Consider the following 20,301-nt stretch of genomic DNA (forward strand, 5'->3'; position numbering starts at 1 on the left):
CTTAAAAGAAAAAGAAAAAAAGTAGAATCTTTCGATTTCTATCAGAAGATAAATATCCCGAAAACCAGAGAGCTCTGCGCTGCAGAAAATAATCAAATAAAATTCCTACCTATATTAAATCAATATTCCAGGGAATACGCGTGAAATTTTACATTTGATTGTTTAACTTTGAAGATTAGAGTTGAAGAAGGGAAGAAAGTTACGAAACTTAAGGAGCTTACGTTTCCAGAGAAACGAAATTAACCTGTATAACCTATAAAAATTAGGAGCTAGGGGAAAACGAGAAATCTAGGGAATTCGTAATTCGAAGAAATTAAACTCTGGAACTTAGAAGTTCGCTTATTTGCTAAACTTCGGGGAACGAAGAGAAGTTAATATCAAATTTAGTTCCAAGAAAAGGAAGGAAATAAAATTGAACGAGAAGCTGCAACTTAAAGGATGGAAGACGCGCTTTCGAAAAATCTGTCGCCGCCATTAATACTTCGTTTAAAGGGAACAGAGGAAGACAATTCGATTCTTATCGTCGAATCGCGAGTATTTTTCCCTCAATTAAATCTTTTCCGCAAAACCAGTCAACGAGTTTTCCGAGTAAAACGACACAGACGATGATCAAAGAATTAAAATTCATAGAAACTGTACCAGAGACTATTACGTTTATGTTACGAATTAATTAACAGAGACTCCTGTTCATTGTCGAGCAAGTTTCGAAACGGATCGTTTTTATTAGTCAAACTCTAAATTTTATTAAACCATTAAGGACAGGGTAGTGAAAATGATGGAAAATTAATGGGAAACGCAAATAGACGCGTATTAACTCGCTGTAATTTTAATGTTTCCTCGTGGTATAGAGAATTCATTAAAATAATGGCAAAACCCATTATAAAAAATCAGAGATGCGAAAGAAATTTCCATAATTTAGGCCTTAATTGCTATTGTGTAGTTCTGGTATCCTGGATATTACAAATATTACCATAATTTCATTCTTAAATGAAATATCATGCTAAGTATCTCGGCGCAGAACCCTCAATTAGAATGAGCTTTACATAACACGAGCCACGTAAGTTTGGATTTAAATATTTTTTTTAACAGGGGAACATCTATCAAATTCCTGTGGAAAATTACGAATTGCTTACTTTGACTCTGATAATTCTGATGTTAACGATCGCCATTAGTATTAAATAATATTTCATTTGCAATTTTTCTATCCAATTTCATTTACGTTATTAAATTCCTTTTTTTTTTTTTTTGTCTTCTTTTCAGATTGAGAAGAGAAGAGAATTTCCAAGATTTATCCATAGAGAGAAAACTAGAGATTTATATACATTTGAAAGAAAACTTGAAAGTGTAAAATTCCACGTAATATAAAATATCTAAATAATTATAGCGCTTTCAATTGTTTTCTATAATACATGATAGGTGAAACGATTTTCTACCACCAAATTTCTACTTTTTTTTTTTTTTCTTAAGATATTCTCCGAAATATAAACGTTAAATTATAATACAAATTTGCAGTATATTTGTGTAATATTTCTTTTTCGTTGCTATTTCTTCTTTCATGTAGACATCGTTAGCAGATTAATTGAACGATCAAACGATTTTTCCTAGCTACCGATGTCTAAGAAGAGAATCAGGCTGCGTCTAAATTTAGAGGATCAGTTGAATAATTAAAACCCTTTAACGGTGCGCGAGTGGCTCGTTTCTGAATTCCGTAAAAGGCGAGCTGAATATCATGGCGCGTTCTCGTTTCCCGGTCGCGCAAGAATTAATCGGCCTCCAAGCTAAATACAGTTGGAAATTGCCAGCATCTTCTTTATCCTTTACGTATTCCTTGTTCTTTAAATTGTTCCTTCGAGTTTCTACGAGTCGAGGATTAAACTCTACGAGGAAGAAAATCAAATACTACGCGATTAAATATTATGAAATCGTCGTTAGATCGATCGTTGGCTACGCGTCTAACAGATTTACCGTATCAGCTGATTTAACGTTGAAAGCCACGTTTCACGAAGATTCGGATCGTAAAATTGCACTTTGACTCTGGTAATTGTAATGTTAACGATCGCCATTAATATTAAATAATATTTCATTTGCAATTTTCTTATTCCAATTCATTTACGTTATTAAATTCTTTCTCTTTTTGTCTTTTTTCCCTTATATATTCATATACTTTACGCGATGATATATATTTGATGAAAAGAAAAATATTTTTAAGAACACGTTCTCCTTAAAAATGTTGCATTTTTGAGGATCGAGAACGAACAATTTCTTGGTTTGATTTTCTTGCCTCGATACGAAAATTAATATAAAAATAACCGCATGGTAATTTGAAGTTTCGAACGAAATATAGGAATCCTGTGTTTTTTTTTCAAATTACAAGAATTATCACGGTATTCTTCGATAAAATCACCAAAACCACGAGTAATTTTACACTCCGTTCGCTTATTACAACAATCTATTTAAAAAAAAAACTCCAATTTCTCTGGAAACTATCTTTAGAATTCTCAAAAGTCCTCTCCGTCCGATATTGACATTAGTCCCATTCCAACAATTACAGCTTCTGTTATTTTATTAATTTACAGGAAAGGCGAAGGTGGAAAATCGGGAATAAGCGAAACACGAGAAAGACATAAATTGCTACGAAACATCCAAAGTACAGTGCTTTCCTTTCAACAATTTTCTTTCCATTTTATTCAGAAGAATAGGAATTTGCATAAAAGTTCAACAGCCAGTACCAACAAATTAATAAAACCATCAAACTAACGACGAACTGTCGACGATCGTGACACTCGTCAGCCCTACAGAGAACAACCCTAACGAAAATTTCCAACGAGAGATAAAACAGCGAATACAGCGTCGTTTAACTCGTTAGCCGAAAGCTTAACACTTTTTAGAAAGAACATTAACAAGACGACAGGTGAAGCGTATATCGCGAGTACTACACTCGTTAGTTCGATAACGTTTATCGAGGCCGATCCTGATCGCGGTGACAAGGCAACGACGATGGAAATACCTCGACATATCGGCGCGCACGTTGATTCACTAACGTCAAGTACGGTACTGTTTGCCGTTAGCTTCGATACCATAATGGAACTGTCAAAGTCAAATGAAAGGTGGAGCGCGGTGCGCCTCCCACCGGTGATTTCAACGCGTGTATGCCGTCACGGCGAGCAACGTCGTTCCGGAATATGGAGGTCGATTTACGCCGACGAATTCTTGCGTTCGCTGTGGGAAAGAAAGAAGAAAGAAAAAAAAAAAAAATCTCGAAAAAATATTATCAATGAATATTTTCGTATTTTTCTTACTTTTCTTCGTTTGTATGATCGTTAAATCGAGCATGTTGGGTCGAAATTTATGTCGTTCATGGTGGAGAAAAATTTGAAGACGTTCTGATGTGTCTGTAATTCGGAAATTTATCAAAGAATAGGTATTTCTATATCTTCTTTCTTTTTCTGAATTTTTGTACAGCTACGTTCCAAACTACGAACGTGAATATTTTTCACCGCGGTAAAAATGGTAAAAATGGTTCTCCTCTATGATCGCGGGATTTATCAAACAATACTTTCGTATTTTCTTCGCTTCTCTTAATCTCTGCAGTTACCTCTGTGCAATGGGTATTTCTGGAAATTCAGAAGTTCAGAGTTTCTCTCGATCTGATTCTATTGGGTTGGCAACTAAGTGGTTGCGGGTTTTGTCATTAGGTGGTAATGGCAAAACCCGCAATCACTTAGTTGCCAAGCCAATAATTCTACAAACGAACGAGTATCCGAAAGATCAGCACGAACATACGCAAATTGCTACAAGCTATCGGTACAAACCCTTGAAATCGCTAGCGACGACTGATAAAAATCAGAATGGCTGTAAAAACTGATGAAAGTCAAAATCACTGGGAACTCGTAAAAGTTAGAGTAATTTCTCCGGATTTCTGAGGATTTCAATTTTATGCACTCTCACTCGAATAAACTGCGAATCTCAATCTTTCATTGCACTGTAACAATTTAACTCGCAACATGACCACCGCAGGGGAACAAATCGCCACTTATATATCTCAACTGGATGTCACATGTGGCCTTGTCGTCACGATAAATCACTAGCTACGTCCTAGTGAATTTATGTATTATACACCAAGTTTATCAAAGCGAGTGCAGTCCCGGGAGACAGCAGTCGTCGTGTCGCCTGGTCGGTCGCGACTCAACTGCGGCTAGAAAAATTATCGTGTTCCAGTAACCGGCGTTGCACTTTCACGCATATTTAATGCGCCCAGATAAGAATATTTTCGCAATTCGCGAGAAATAAATGTTATTTCTTCAAATAATAAATCAATACGAGTAAGAGGATTCGCGCGACCCGACTGTTATCAACGTGTTGGTACGGTTGGCTCGTTGGAAATGTTCCAACCAAATGAATATTTTCAAATAAAATATCGCTTTTCGTGGAGAATTTTGATGAAACTATCGCGTGCATTAGGCGAAACTTTTTCCAATTTTGTTGACGCTGCAATGCGACACGGCTATCGCGAAGTCTCGGTTATCCAACTCTCGTTTAACCGTAAAGTTTCGTATTATCCGAGATGTTTCGAATTTTACCATAGCCACGTTTTTTTTCGAAATTTTTACGCGAATAGTACGGAAGTATAGATAATATTGCGAAAGCAGCTAATTAAGCTTTTAACAGGTCAAATAGTTAATTATACCTGAATATACGTGTACAACATTACGTTATATTAAAACTATTAAATTTCTGTGATTTTATCATACGACTTATGAACACTAACAGACCTTTTCCTATTCTGTCCAAAAGAAATTTTCATAAATTGCTTTGAAAGTAATTAGAAAATGTACATGGAACATACAAGACGTTTATCGCAAGCATAGGTTTAGTGAAAAATTCCTATAGAATATGAACAATAGTCTTCAACGTAGAATTGGTGTTAAACATGGTCTTGTTAAATATTCTGACTTATTCATACAATTCAATAATTAATTAATAGGTTCATAACATCACGTTATTAAAATTATTAGATTTCTGTGATTTTATGATACGACTTATGGATACTAATAGACCTTTTCCTATTCTTTTCCTATTTATCGTAAGCATAGGCTTAGTGCAAAATTCCTATAGAATATGAACAATAGTCTTCAACATAGAATTGGTGTTAAACATGGTCTTGTTAAATATTCTGACTTATTCATACAATTCAATAATTAATTAATAGGTTTACAGCATTACGATATATTAAAATTATTAGATCTCTGTGATTTTATCATATGACTTATGAACACTTTTCCTATTCTGTCCGAGTTTCCGATTCTTCGAAATAAATTTTCATAATAAATTGCTTCGAAAGCAATTAGAAAATGTACATAGAAGATAGCAAGCATAGGCTTAGTATAGAATTCCTATAGAATATGAACAATAGTCTTCAACATAGAATTGGTGTTAAACATAATCTCGCTAAATATTCTGACTTATTCATACAATTGAATAATTAATTAAGTGTTGAAATATTTTAGTGATAAATTACAAAGTGTATTCTTCGAATAAATATCCTATATACATTTTCAGATCCGTTTCAAATTTGACCAACATAATCACGATAGTCTTATCCCGTTACAGTTAACGAGGCTTCAAAATGTTTCGTATAATACGTACGTAAAAGCTTTCCACGAATGTCCTAATACTAATTATACTTTTAACATTACCGTTGATCTACAATAGCTATATATTATCATCTACTATGTAACAGCATTACAATGTTGCATACTAACTTCTCGCAAAGTGTATATTCCCAATAAATATCTTAGTTGTATACTATTTTGCAGCTACTATATAATAGCACCTACAATGTTGCGTACTAACTTCTCGCAAAGTGTATATTCCCAATAAATATCTTAGCTGTATACTATTTTGCATCTAATATATAACAGCATCTACAATGTTGCGTACTAACTTCTCGCAAAGTATATATTCCCAATAAATATCTTAGCTGTATACTATTTCGAATCTACTATATAACAGCATCTACAATGTTGCATACTAACTTCTCGCAAAGTGTATATTCCCAATAAATATCTTAGCTGTATACTACTTTGCATCTAATATATAATAGCACCTACAATGTTGCATACTAACTTTTCGGAGAGTGTATATTCCCAATAAATATCTTAGTTGTATACTACTTCGCATCTAATATATAACAGCACCTACAATGTTGCATACTAACTTCTCGCAAAGTGTATATTCCCAATAAATATCTTAGCTGTATACTATTTTGCAGCTACTATATAACAGCACCTACAATGTTGCATACTAACTTCTCGAAAGGTGTATATCCCCAATAAATATATTGCAACTTCTGTATATATTAGGTTGTGCGAAATGTTTCTTTCGTTTTATAAGGAAATAATAGACGCGCAATTGTTTTGTATTAGTTTATTGAATTACGTACGAATATAATAATAAAAGTATAACGAAATGCATCACACCTAATTCAATAAAATAATATAAAACAGAAATTGTTGTTCATCTATTATCACCTCATGAAACGAAGGAAACTTTTCGGACAACCTAACATTTTTAGATTCGTTCTAAATTTTTCCAACGTAATAGTACCGACAGAGCTGTCATATTACGATGCTAACGAAATTGCTAAACGTGTAGCTGCATAATATGTACATAAAAAGTTTGCAAGAATATTCTAATTCCAATTCTACGTCCAAGATTATTATTCATACTCGAAGGCAATTTTTTTACCAAACGCGTATCTGCGATAAATATCCTGCGACTCCATATACATTTCAACTCTCGTTACAGCGCTAACGAAATTGCTAAATGTCTTGCGTAATACGCGAATAAAATGTTTAACACCAAATTCATACTCTGTGCTAATTTCTTGCTAAGTGTACGTTTGCAATAAATATCTCGTAACTTTTATATACGTTTCCAGATGCGTTTTACCAATTTTACCAATGCAATTAAGATGATCGAACTCGTCACTGTTAATGAGATTTCAAAGTGTTTTGTACGTGTTTCGTATTCAAATACTTTTACGACCCGCTGTTAAATATTTTTGTTACGAGTTTCTCAATTGCCTGTTTCGTCTCTCGTCACTGTTCAGATTTCGACGAGAAAAGAGACCAGCTGCTGCTCGTTTTCTCGGTTTCCAGCACGCTTTCCGTTATCGAACGAAGAAGATCGAAGATTTCGCCACGAATTTCCGTTTCGTCATCGCCACGACGCGATTTCGCAGCTAAGAAAGACCGGCTAATCCGCAACTCGAGATCCTATCGACCAAAGAAGCGATGATTTTTATTGCTTTCTCGCAACAGCTTCGTTATTACGTCCCGGTTTCCTTCATCGTCAAGATGGTTCGTCGTGTTTTTAATACGTTAATTGCTTTTTCTATTCTCCCCTCGAACCTTTGTGCACCGTTCTGCAGAATTTAATTGCCTTCTGATTAATTCAACGAATATGTCTTTCCAAAATATCAAATATATTGTTCTGGCAATTAAGTGATTGCGGATTTTGTCATTACCGCCTAATGATGAAATCCGCAATCGCTTAGTTGCCATCTCAATATATGATATATATATATATAGCGATGACTAAGAAGAAGAAGACGAAGAAATAAACGAGAAAGAAGCATATGATAATTTTGCAGAATAAAATTTCCAGATTGTCAAAGCTTCTTATTTTCTCCTCATTTTGGAAAATCTCCAATGTTCGAGTCTTCACTTTGAAAAATGTTCCTATCTTTCCTGTATCTCCTCAATTTCGCACGTTAACTTTGTCTCAGTCTGAAATATCCGGCCATGTACTTTAAATTTGTCTCCGTTTTAAGAAGGTTTCGCGTCATTAGAAATTTTCCACTATTTTAAGATAGTTTCCACGCTACGTACTAATTTTCTTCAGTTTTGTTCCCACGGAGAAGATCATTTCCTTCGATTTTAGTTTCACCTTGATTTCCCGCTTTTTCCTGCCTAACAACAATGATGATATAGCTCGTTGACGATAACTATACGTTACAGAAACGCTAACGCACAGGTCACGTTTACGTTGCTTGCGGATCCACGCGGGGATCTTCGATACGCCTGTGGCAAAAGTAAAAGTCAGCCATCACGGAGAAAGCCTCGGTTGTCTCCGAGGCCTAGACAACCTAGTCGAGAGAAGCTGCCACCGGTTCGTCAAAGGTTAACCCATTTCGAGTTACACCTGCGGCGTTCTGGCGCTTCCTCGAAACGCAATTAGGCCGTGCAAATGTCTAGCTAACTCGAAACGAATTTACCAGCTGCAGAGAAGCCTGAAAGAATTTTTGATTTCGTCGTTCGATGATGCCACCGGTGGAACTACCTCTCGGTAGTTGTGACCGACTATTCGCAGACTCAGAGGCGAGAGTTAATTTGTATAATTATTGGCTTGTCCGAGAAGTTTCTTTCGTTTTATAAGAAATAATAGACGCACAATGCTTTTCGTTTTATATTAGTTTATTGAATTATGCACTGTCGAAGTGGTTATCACTTGTAAAAAAAAAAAAAAAAAAACAAAAAGAAGAAAACTACACGATCTGTTTAATCTTCTCGTAGTTCTCTTTAGTAATAAATTAATTTGAATGGTAAAGAGAAAGGCATTGACGAAATGAAGCTTCAAATATTTACGAAGAGATAATTGTACCTATAGATGTAGAGTTTTAGGGAGAAGAAAACTCTACTTTTCGGACAACCTAATACTTGGGAAGAAATTATATGGTACATGGTGTTATTTTTATTTGTTAGTCTTATTCGTCGTATTTCTAGCGAAATCACCACGCTGGCAATTCCAAAGCTTAATCAGAAATTCATATGTAATTATTCGTAAGTAATTAAACATTCTCTGTTCGGTGGAACAGAACAGCATCCAAAGCAACTGCACAGACCAAACACCAAACACAAACAAGCTAACAAACTAACAGCTAGAGTTTAGGGTATGGTACACGTGTATTAAAGAAACACGTGTACACATGTCCGTAGTCCAGTCTGTGTACCTTTCAGTAGGCGAGTGCATTGTTCCACGTTCGCTTAAATGCGTGGACATCTAACTTTTGTAATTAATTATTTTAGTCATTTATTTGGTAATATCGATGGGATAAACTTACTTCGTTACTAAGTGTAGCACGAAAGAAACAATAATATAACAGTAAAATAATAATATAATATAATAGGAAAACAGAGACAGAAAAGATTAGTCGAATGTATTAAAGTGTTCGTATTTTGATTCGTTTTATTTTTTTCTCTGTTATTCTAGTAAGTATAGCGAAATACACTAGATCGTTCATTAATTTTGTAATGTTTCAGACTTCTCGGATGTCCGTATATCGAGAAGTTGTTAGCTATCGCGGCCTTTTTGGACTTTGAAAAGCGTGTGACTAAAATGGGTGGTAAAAAGTAAACGATGACGAGTATACTCGTCAAACACGGAGTACGCGTGGTTGTTGTAACAGAATGAAGTTTTAACGAACCTGTTTCATTTTTAATTTCTTTACCGATGGGGCTCGTAGTAACGCAAAACATCGCCATTTCTTCGTGACGAGTATACTCGTCAAATACGGAGTACGCGTGGCTGTTGTAACATAGAATGAAGTTGCAATGAAACGACCTGTTTTATTTTTTAACTTCATTACCGATGGGGCTCATCGTAATGCAAAATATCGCGTTCTTCGTGACGAGTATACTCGTCAAACACGGAGTACGCGTGGCTGTTGTAACATAGAATGAAGTTGTAACGAACCTGTTTCATTTTTTAATTTCTTTACCGATGGGGCTCGTCGTAACGCGAAATATCGCCAGTTGTTCGTGACGAGTATACTCGTCAAACACGGAGTACGCGTGGCTGTTGTAACATAGAATGAACTTGTAACGAACCTGTTTCATTTTTTAATTTCTTTACCGATGGGGCTCGTCGTAACGCGAAATATCGCCAGTTGTTCGTGACGAGTATACTCGTCGAGAGCAGTTAACTGGTTAAAGGTCATACGAATTAAAATACGGATAACACGGTTGGTGCACGCGATACGGTGCACGAGTAGCCGTGTACTGAAAGATACACGGGTCGACGTATAAATACGTTAAATACACGCGTACACGTGAACTCCATCCGCGAGCTTATTTTCATTCACGTCGGCTGCATGTTAGGTCGTTTAAAACCGCGTAGTTTTTCCCCCAGATCTTTGCACTTTAAAAAAATCTCCAAAAACATTTTATCGTTCTTCTAAGATTCTAGAGTATCGTCCGATAGTTCTGATTGCTGCTACACGTAAGTTTGTTCGAGCATAGCGATATTTAAACAGAGATATGGGATAAGCGAAGAGCTATTTTTAAAATTACTAGTCGGAAATGACAAACATACGCGAGAAATAGGGATCTCTACCAACAACCGAGATTCTCCTCGTCATCGGCTGGTTTCAGCCTCGTCATCAACTGGTTTCTGAACTTCGTCACCGGATCAACCTACGCTGTTTCCACCTCCCAAAAATTTCTAAAGTCAAAGAATGCTTAGTACGTACAAGAATGACTAAAATTCCTACTGTATCGATTTGAAACTTTCTTTTATCCTACTTTGAATTGAAAGGCATTGCAGAGGAACGAAGAGGTCCCGAGACACGATAAACCTAACCTAAAAGAGATCGAGAGCGTTCTAGGTATGTAATAACTCGTTCTGATCTGGTATAATGTTGTCGATCGTCACGGAGGCAAGTAGGGCGCCGATTCCCATCGAGATATTTCGACGGTCATCCCAATTAACCTTCTCGACGTGGTTCGATCGCGTTCACCGATTCGCACCGCGGATAATTCATATACTATGCTAGTGGAATCCACATTAATTTGATTGGTATTGCTATTTCCTCATTAGCAGCGGGCATATATTAACGCAAATGTAATTTCGTAACCGCTAACAAGCATTTCGCGGCGTAATTCCAGTCTCTTGATGCGCGCGCCACTGCAATAATATCGTTTTCCCTAGAATTCCCTAGGCGCGTTATACATTGGCAATCGCATTACTCCGACGGGTTCTACGAATAGTTTTAACGAAAGACAAGCTTTTAACTAGTTAGCGAGCTCTTTGAAAACTTTGAAAAGCGTGTACCTGAAATGCGCGGCGGAAGGTAAGCGTTGACGAGTATACTCGTCAAATGGAGAGTATGCGTGGCTGTTATAACATAGAGTTAAGTTATAACAAAAGGACTGTTTCATTTTTTCATTTTATTAACGGCGGGGCTTGTCTTAATGCAAAATATTACCATTTCTTCGTGACGAGTATACTCGTCACAAATAATTAACTGGTTAATATGGTCGATCTCGCGTATATTACCACGATTGATGCTGAAAGGGTACAAGGTAAGAACCGAATGTAAAAATCGATATGTAAAAACCAAACGTACAAACAGAAAATAAAAATTATTTCAAATGTAGCAATATTATTGTTAATTGCACGATGTTAACTTTAAAATAGAACAATCAGAAGATCTTCCAAAGGACTTAGTTTAATAATATTCGATTAGATTCCATATCGTGCCTAAATTACCGTGGGTAGTCGTAAGATCTTGATTGACAACATTGACATTGATAAAGACACCGAAGGAATCTTCAACGAAGAAAATCTTTCGAAATATCTGCCACTTTGTCAAAATCGAACTCGACTTACGGCTAATCTAAACTGGTCTTGGACGAAGAATATAATTTTGACAATACTAATCGACGATTAAATTGAGAAAACCTACATTAGAAAAATAGTAGAAAATAACAACACCGAAGAGGTCTCTAATATCCGAAGAAAATCTATGAAAGAACTTTCCATCAAATCGATTTTCCGCTTACATCAGACTTTAAGCCGTTACGTATAATTTTGACGAAGAGTGTAATTTATAAACTGCGCATTTCTATTGCAGTCATGGGAAATTTTTAAGTATGAAAATATATAAAATATCCGAGATACAGCATGTGTCATGACTTCACCACTTCACAGGTGAAACATATTTCAACTTAGGTTTTACCTTTTTAATTATTTCCATAAAAATCCGTAGTCTATCCAGCAATTTAACGACGCTGATCAAGGATTGAATTTATAAAATGCTCATCAACAAAAAGAAAAAAAAAACCCCCAAAAAATAGAAATACCAAAGAGAAGCAATTCAAAAAAGGAAATCCACCGAAGGACTTTCCAGTCCATCGATATCAAATTAGACCCGTGAAATCGGATTTAAAGCGAACGACTTGTATTCTTCGTTCACCAGGATGAATCGTCGTCGTTCAAGTTCACTTGGACGATACGTCACACTCTAATAAGAAGTCGAAGCCGCGCCGGTTGCTTCAATGTAGGCTAATAAGAGAGCAGCACGCGATCCAAGAAAGCCCAGAGGCACAACGCCCTCCTCTACCGGGGCTTTTGCTCCTTTTAACCATCGGCTCGATCGTAATGAGCAACGACACCACCCACCGGACAAGCCTTTCCAACCGGAATATGCTGGCGTTAAGCCTGTTTCAAAGTGGCGATCACGGTGCGGTCAAATCACGTCAAGCGAAGCACCGTTTCCATGAAAATCGTTTACACGTAATCCGACGAGAGTATTCACATTAGGCGATAAGGTTAAGCGAAACGAAAATCTGATGGCCGTGGAGTTGGTTTGCTAGTGACGAAGTACACGGTCGAAGGTGGAGAAGGAACACGGAGGACGAGCGTTTGATTAAATTTGCATGAAATTGCAGCGAACTGGTCGATCTCGGTCGGATAGTATAGCGTGACACGTCTGGCGAAACGAGATTGTGGGTCGAAACGGAGAAAAACGATTCGCCAACTACAGCCACGCAATTATCACACAGTTACTTCCATTTAGCGCTTACACTGGTCGCATTACTACCGCAAACAAATCTCATTCGTCACCTTATGTATGCTGATGCAAAATTAACGCGATTTTTATTACGGTATAGTTGAAGAATTGGGGTAGGGTTCGATTGTTTCTGATCTGGCGCGAATGCCTCGGTAAAATCCTAAATTTTCATCGATCGTGATCTGACCGTACCTTTCATCGCTAGTGTGAATCAGGCTTAACCGATTTCGACCGATGTCTGACTCGATCTGATCGCGATCGTACAAATTGGAGATCTCGACGCTCGTATACCAAAGACCAGGAAAAATCGTCTGAAAGTTGGGTCGTGATTGGTCGTGAAAAATCAACATGGAAGACGAGAAGGTTCTCGTTCTTCGCACGCCTGACACGATAGGAATGCTTTAGACAGAGGCGGAAACATTCTACTCATATCTGTCTCTCTCGCAAGAACGCGGATTTTGTTGACCTTTCATGTTCGTAGATCGTGGATCGTGGATCGTGGATCTGATCGTACCGTTATCGCTAGTGTGAAACTGGCTTTAGCCTCGGGAACCACACTGCCAACCTAACGAGTCATGGTAATGCGATCCGGTTGCCAGAGAATTTCGATTATAATCGCGTTGACGTTTCATCGGCGTGGAAATTAATGGTATTGGCCAGAGTGCTTGTTTAAGGGAATTTTAACACCTTCGAATCGAGTATTGATTATCGTTGATGTGTCGTTCGAATTTCTACAGCGTACACGCGTGTTCGATTTGTTCTAGGGAATTTTAACACGAGCGTAGAGAAGATAGCTATTTGCGTTGAATATTTTACAATTGTTGAATATCAGAACAGATAGAGTGTATTTTAGAATATTTAGTTTATTTTAGAAATGGGTTTTCTAAAGTTGAGAATTCTACTCTAGAACTCGGGACTGTAGAACCGAGAGAACTCCAGAACTCGAAACTCTATAACCGAGAGAACTCCAGAACTCGGGACTCTAGAACCGGGAGAACTCCAGTACTCAGGACCCTATAATCGAGAGAACTCTAGAACTCAGGACTCTAGAACCGAGAGAACTCCAGAACTCGGGATTCGAAAATTGAGAAAACTCTAGAACTCGGGACTCGAGAACCGAGAGAATTCTAGAACTCGGGACTCGAGAACCGAGAGAACGCCGAGAAAACTCAGCGCTCTAACATTCGGATTGTAAGTTTGACATTCTAAAACTGGAAGGTTTCGATACCGAGAACTCTAAAATCAAGAACTATTCAATTAAGAACTTCATAATCGAGAGTCCTAAGATTGAGAACTCTGAATTCGAGAACTGTATAAAGCTGGGATTCTTGGAAATCAATACTCCAATAGCAAAGATACTGCCAACTGAGAGCTCTAAAACGTAGTACTTGTAAAAGTTAGAACTTTAAAATTCATTATTGAGGTTCTTCAATTAATATGTACTATGTACAAGAGATCACAAAGTTTGAAATTTACAATTTTTATGTTACCTAGATTAGTTGTATGTTACGAGCTTAAGCTTTCAAATGGAAATGTTGGAAACGCGAATGATCGATGAGTCGTGATTAGCGTTTTCTAAGATGTTATTTTTATATCTTTGGAAGGAAAATGGAAATCGCGAAGATCAAGATTTCTATTCTCCGTAATACGTGGGTTTCTGATATCCTACGCACTGAAATCTTTGAACAATTTTTATATTTCCATAACGAAACTTTTTAGGAAATGTCAATCACCGATGACTCATGCTTAGGACTCTTTAATAAAAAATTTTTACATTTTTGCAAAGATAAAATGACCAATTGGACGCTTGCGTGGTAATACGCGTGTTTCTAAAAAGAAATGTAGTGTAATAAAATACATTTAGGGTAAAGTCTTTATGTTTTTCTTTTTTTTTTATAACAATTGAGTCATTGGTGTCTCGCCCATTAAAATTCTCAAGATTTTATCTCTCTAAAAAATTGTACAGAGAAGAAACTACGAAGAACGGTACTTGTAAGGCAAAGCTTTTTTATTCCCAAGGAAAATCCTCGAGACACGAGTTATTCGTATTTTCCCAAGTACGAAAACATCGTTGACCGAATGAGAAATACGAAAAAGCAACAACCGTAAAGAATCATTATTTCCGTGAAACGAAATGTTCAAAATTAGATATAAGTAGAAAATTAAATAGTAGATTCGCTATAAGTTACCTGTAACTTTGCAATAACGAGAAATACAGGGAACGATAATTATAAACCGTCTCTTTATTTTCACAACGCGATATATCCAAACTTAATTTCCATATTCGCTTCTACAACTTCCAACAACGCCCTTCTACTAGAATCCTTAATTCAAACGATCTAACTTTATCGCGATCCTCTGAATATTAAAATATTCTAATTGAAACGTCATCTGGAGCGCCAGAGTTGGAATACTCTTCGTCGAGACCGACTCTCACGCGTTCCAAGAAGAAAGAAGTTCGTTTTCCGGAAATTGGGTTTTCTGCATGCGTTCAAAAACATTTGAGACTCTACGCGGTTACCTATATCGAAAGAATTACGTCCGAAAGAATGGTCTCTCAGCAGGCGAAAAGATACGGCATCCATAAATATTTAAAGAATCTGTCGATTAACACGTTCGTTGCCCAGCGTGATTCCTGCTAAGTTTCCTGCGGGGCCCAAATCCGAACAAATGCCTGTACGCAGAACATAAATAGAGCGACAAGCAAGAATTCATCGTTTATCGCCTTCGATTCATTATAAAGAAAAGATTATTTATTTCTGAAATGAAGAAAGCGATAGCTATCAAAAGCTAGAGTATTCCGAGGGATGGATCTCATCTCAGATCTTTCATTTAGTCGAGGAGCATACTTGCGAGACGTACAACCAAACCAGCTGGTTGCTGAAACAAACAAAACCACAATAGAAAGAAGACTGAAGAGGAAGCATCCCGCAGACCTCGCAATAGAGATGCAATAGGCAACCTGGAAGATGGAACCCCGCTGGGGGTAACTATCCACATGCTATATTTTTATTCTTTAAGCTATAATATTTTACCAAATGTCCTTCTGGACAAATTGTAAAAATTTAAACAAATAGTCAATAAAAAAAAAAAAAAAAAAACGTACATCGGTGATCTTTTCCTCCTGAAAATGTTCAGTAAACAGCGTGAAAATATATTTGAAAGTGAGGAGAGTAGCGATGACGGAGTCTATAACTATTGTTCGAAGTGCCCAAAATTACCCCAAATGTGTTTGGAATGTTTTAACGAATACCATACGATATAGGATAATGTAATATATTATCCAGGATATAAATTGTTGAAGCGATCGACACTTCCAGGAAAACTCTACATCTGATCTTCGGTTTTCTCAAGCGCCGAGGTCATCAATAGCGCATAGACAAAAGAATGCGTCGACGACAGACCATAAGCGACACACGTGCGACGTTGGCTTCAGCGTTCTTTTAGTCTCAGGGTAACATTGCTACGAGGTTGCACTCGGTAGTGATTCGCAAGAGACCCCGGGTGCACCTCTGAACGTCGGGATGACCACCGTGGGGTTTTAGTCGGTAAGAGTCCGACACTACACGGTCGTTGCTACGCAGCGCCGAGTGTCCATGAGGATTTCCCCACGATAAAAAAAAAAAAAAAAAGGGTAACATTGCTAGCGTGCGGATCTGGACCACCTTACATTGTATTCCTATTTGTATTTGCGCTTCTGTATTAAAATATATTTTCTACCTTGCAATTTATCCACGTGTTCCTTTGTTCACATACATCTAACCACCTCAACATGAATAAATAAAGGTATAAGTATAATGTATAAGTTTATGCTCATCCAACTCCTACTTGTGAGACGTACATCAGTGATTTTTTCATCCTGAAAATGTTCAGTAAACAGCGTGAAAATATATTTGAAAGTGAGGAGAGTAGCGATGACGGAGTCTATAACTATTGTTCGAAGTGCCCAAAATTACCCCAAATGTGTTTGGAATGTTTTAACGAATACCATGCGATATAGAATAATGTAATATATTATGCAGAATATAAATTAATAAAAAGTATGGTATAATGTGTTTTTAATATTTTTATGCCGTATATCCTATATATAATATCGTATATTTAATTAATTAACTCGAACAAGAAGAGCGTCACCATCCTTTGGGCCCCCACGGAAGTATACCCGTCGTATAGATATGTGCGCCGTGGCGACGAACGTGTTAATAGTAATCTGTATTCGAACTATCAGAAAACCGATCCTTCCGTTATTCGGAAATCCCATTATTCCAACAGTTTTGTTTTCGTATCATTTCGAACAAACCAGGCTTACCAAATTCGACAGATATAACCACAGCGACATTTGCTGACGATACAATACAGCCTTATTAGCCTCACACTCAGACCCGACAATTGCCTTGTCACGTAAAATAAAAAGGGGGAATCGAAGATGTAAATATTCGCTTCTTCAATTTGCTTTTGAACTCTAGGCATGACTGTTCAAGACTGAAGCTCTTACAACTTGACTTTCGGCGGAATCTGATTCCTTTTCTTTGTCATCCCTCGATATGCCCACTATCCACGCGTTTGTTAGGCGTTCTCGAACATCCGGCGAAAGGACCGTCGGGATATCCAGGGTTCATTAGGCATCTCGCTTCAGCGACATAGATTGTCGTCGAGTGCCGCCAGATCTTTACTTCCGTCATCATCCCATCGGTTCCGAAGCGCGGCCTGGTCTCTCACATGGTTGGGGTCACAGCCTCCTCTACTCTCCAGCGAGGCCTCGACTCTATGGAAGAGTGGTTCCACGAATGGCGCTTCAAAGCCAACGAAAACAAACCCAGACACATAACTTTCACGCTGCGGAAACAAACTTGCCCACAGGTGACGATAAACAACATACCTATTGCAGATAAAAAGTCAGTCAGATACCTGGGCATGACTCTGGACAGAAGATTGACATGGAAACAACATATCTTAGATAAAACCAAACAACTCGAAGGAAAATTTAAAAAATTCTACCAGGCCGCCCTTCGGAACCGATGGGCTGATGAGGGAAATAAAGATGTGACGAGGTGCCATATGAACCCTCGATACCCCAACGGATCTTTCGCCGAATGTCCCAGAACGCCTAACAAACGCGTGGATAGCGGGCATATCGAGGGATGACAAAGAAAAAGACTCGGATTCCGTCGAAAGTCAAGTAGCTGTAAGAGCTTCAGTTTTTGAAAAGTCGCGGCTGGAGTTCTGGAGTGAATTGTAGTTAGTGCAAACCAAGTGCTAAGAAATAAATCCTCTCTTTTTATTTCTTTATTTTTACCTTTCATTTTTCGTCTTCAATTTCTCTTTTTTATTTTACGTGACAACCGTATGACAACCATCTAACCGTATTTTATTACATTCGATACGTTTGAAGACGCGAACTTCCGAACGATAAATACGAAGACGCGAACATCATTTTTCATTGCCTTAGCGTCTTAGCGGGATGAAGATGAATTTGGGTCGGAGTAACCTGATCTTCGACCATGATCCTAAGTTATTAACCCTCGTAAGCTTCGTTCCTTCGCGTTCCACTCTCGTGTCTCTAGCAGTTACGTTGGATAGCAAATTGTTTGTATTAAACAAAGCACAGAGATCGTAGACAATGTTCTGGGAAGTATATCGTGAGTTGATGATAGGCTGAAAAGACAAGTTGGAAATATAAACTGAAAATCTTCTATATGCTTCATCGAGTATTTTCTATATACTTCATTCGCGAGAAAATAAAGATTTACGAAATATTATGGCACTGGACAGGAGCGAATTATCGCCAGGTTATCCTGAACGTGAAAATAGAACAAAACTGTAAAGTAAAATTTTACAAGAATCTTAATAATACAAGAAAACTTTGTTAACGCTTTACCGACCGCTAGCGGTTCAACAGATACAAAACTGTGGGAGTTTACAAAGCAACGCAACTGACGCAACCGAGCAAGGTACATTAGTACTAAATAACAAATTACTGCTCAAATAATAAGAAAGACCGTCGACGAGAAAAAACAGATTAATAGGTTATCGATCGGTAAGCGTCGGCGACAAAAACTGATTAATCGGCCATCAGTCGGTAAAGTGTTAAACAGAGTTTCGTATCGGCCTGAGAATTTCTTTCAAAACACATAAAATTCTATTATCCGATTAATTAATTCCTCAAATTTTGTTAATATATGAATTTACATAGAGTTAAACGAACGAAAGAAACAACAACGAACGTATAATTTGAAATAAAATTTTGAAACCGGTCGCTCGACCTAACCTAACAGAGTACAGTGGCCCGGTACGTGATGGCAACTAAGTGATCGCGGATCTTGTCAATGCCACCTAATGGCAAAATCCGCAATCGCTTAGTTGCCAAGCCAATAATTTGATGGAAAATTTTCCCTATCTTCTACATCGAAAAATTCCGACGATCTGTATGATTTTAGCCGTACGATGGAGTAGAAGGGAATTCGGGACGAAACTATAGAATTTGAAGAATAGAACCGACGCGTAAGAGAGATTCAATGAAAGGCTTTTGTATTCGCATGGTTTAATCACCGAATGCCATTTCTCCGTACAGTTTTCACGTCGCCGTCAGGCTAAACTTGTCTTTTCCATCAGTTTTCCAACAACGATGCCTTGCGAAAGTCCGAGTGAGTCATCGACTCATTTGTTTAAACGCTTCTGCAACTCGGCTCTGAAATGACTGCACGCTTTGAAATCCCACCGCTCGTTATTTACCTTGCGGTTAGCCTTTCCTACCTGATATCATTCTTTCCTATTTTTTAAGTCTTTTTAAAGTCCAGTCTCTTTTTTATAATAGCAACGTGGCTTTCTTTCAATTCTCCCCTCTACGTTTATCAAGTCACTCGATAGGATGTAGCAACGCAACTTCTCCTGTTGAAATGAAATATTTTAATATCGCGCAGGTTCTCTCAACACTTTACAACAGCATACGCACGTCCGACCGGCAGCTCAGGCGCAGATTCTCCCTGGCGCCGGCTCTGTTTCGGTTTAGACTCTCCAATACCATTCTTTTCGTTCATCGCGAACTTAAAGTTTTTCAAATCGATATGAAACTGTGGGAGTTTATAAAGCAACGTAACTGATGCAAACGAGCAAGGTATTTCAGTACTAAATAAATTACTGCTTAAATAATGAGGAAGATTGTCGATGACAAAAAGCCGATTAATAGGCTATCGGTCAGTAAGCGTCGGAGATAGAAAGCCGATTAATAGACTATCGGTCGGTAAGCGTCGACGACAAAAAACCGATTAATCGGCTATCGGCTTGTAAAGTGTTAATTATTCAGTGACGTGGCGAGAGAGAAATTGTAAACTATAGTGCTATAAATTTTATAAAAATATTAGAAGATTCTATATGGGAATATTTAGTAAGAACAATTTATTTTTATAGTAACAATAGCTTACTTTTTAGCCTGCCGCTTACAAAAAGGA

The 20,301-nt window shown here is 37.5% G+C and overlaps 1 protein-coding gene across 7 annotated transcripts in view; it reads right to left on the reverse strand.

The window, feature by feature from the left end:
* Positions 1–20,301, reverse strand: part of Siz (Brefeldin-resistant Arf-GEF family protein schizo) — a 153,043-nt gene that overhangs the window by 35,889 nt on the left and 96,853 nt on the right. Inside the window, exon 1 of one of the 7 annotated variants that reach the window (XM_072015095.1) lies at positions 3,813–4,143. The exons of 5 other annotated variants lie outside the window; for them this stretch is intronic. The gene's annotated coding sequence lies outside the window, so the exon portion shown is untranslated. Of the gene's footprint in view, positions 1–3,007; positions 3,070–3,812; positions 4,144–20,301 lie in introns of those variants that run through there. One more of the 7 variants, XM_072015092.1, reaches the window with a different exon arrangement.

This window comes from Bombus fervidus, chromosome 13 (genome assembly GCF_041682495.2).
Source record: "Bombus fervidus isolate BK054 chromosome 13, iyBomFerv1, whole genome shotgun sequence".
Classification (NCBI taxonomy): domain Eukaryota; kingdom Metazoa; phylum Arthropoda; class Insecta; order Hymenoptera; family Apidae; genus Bombus; species Bombus fervidus.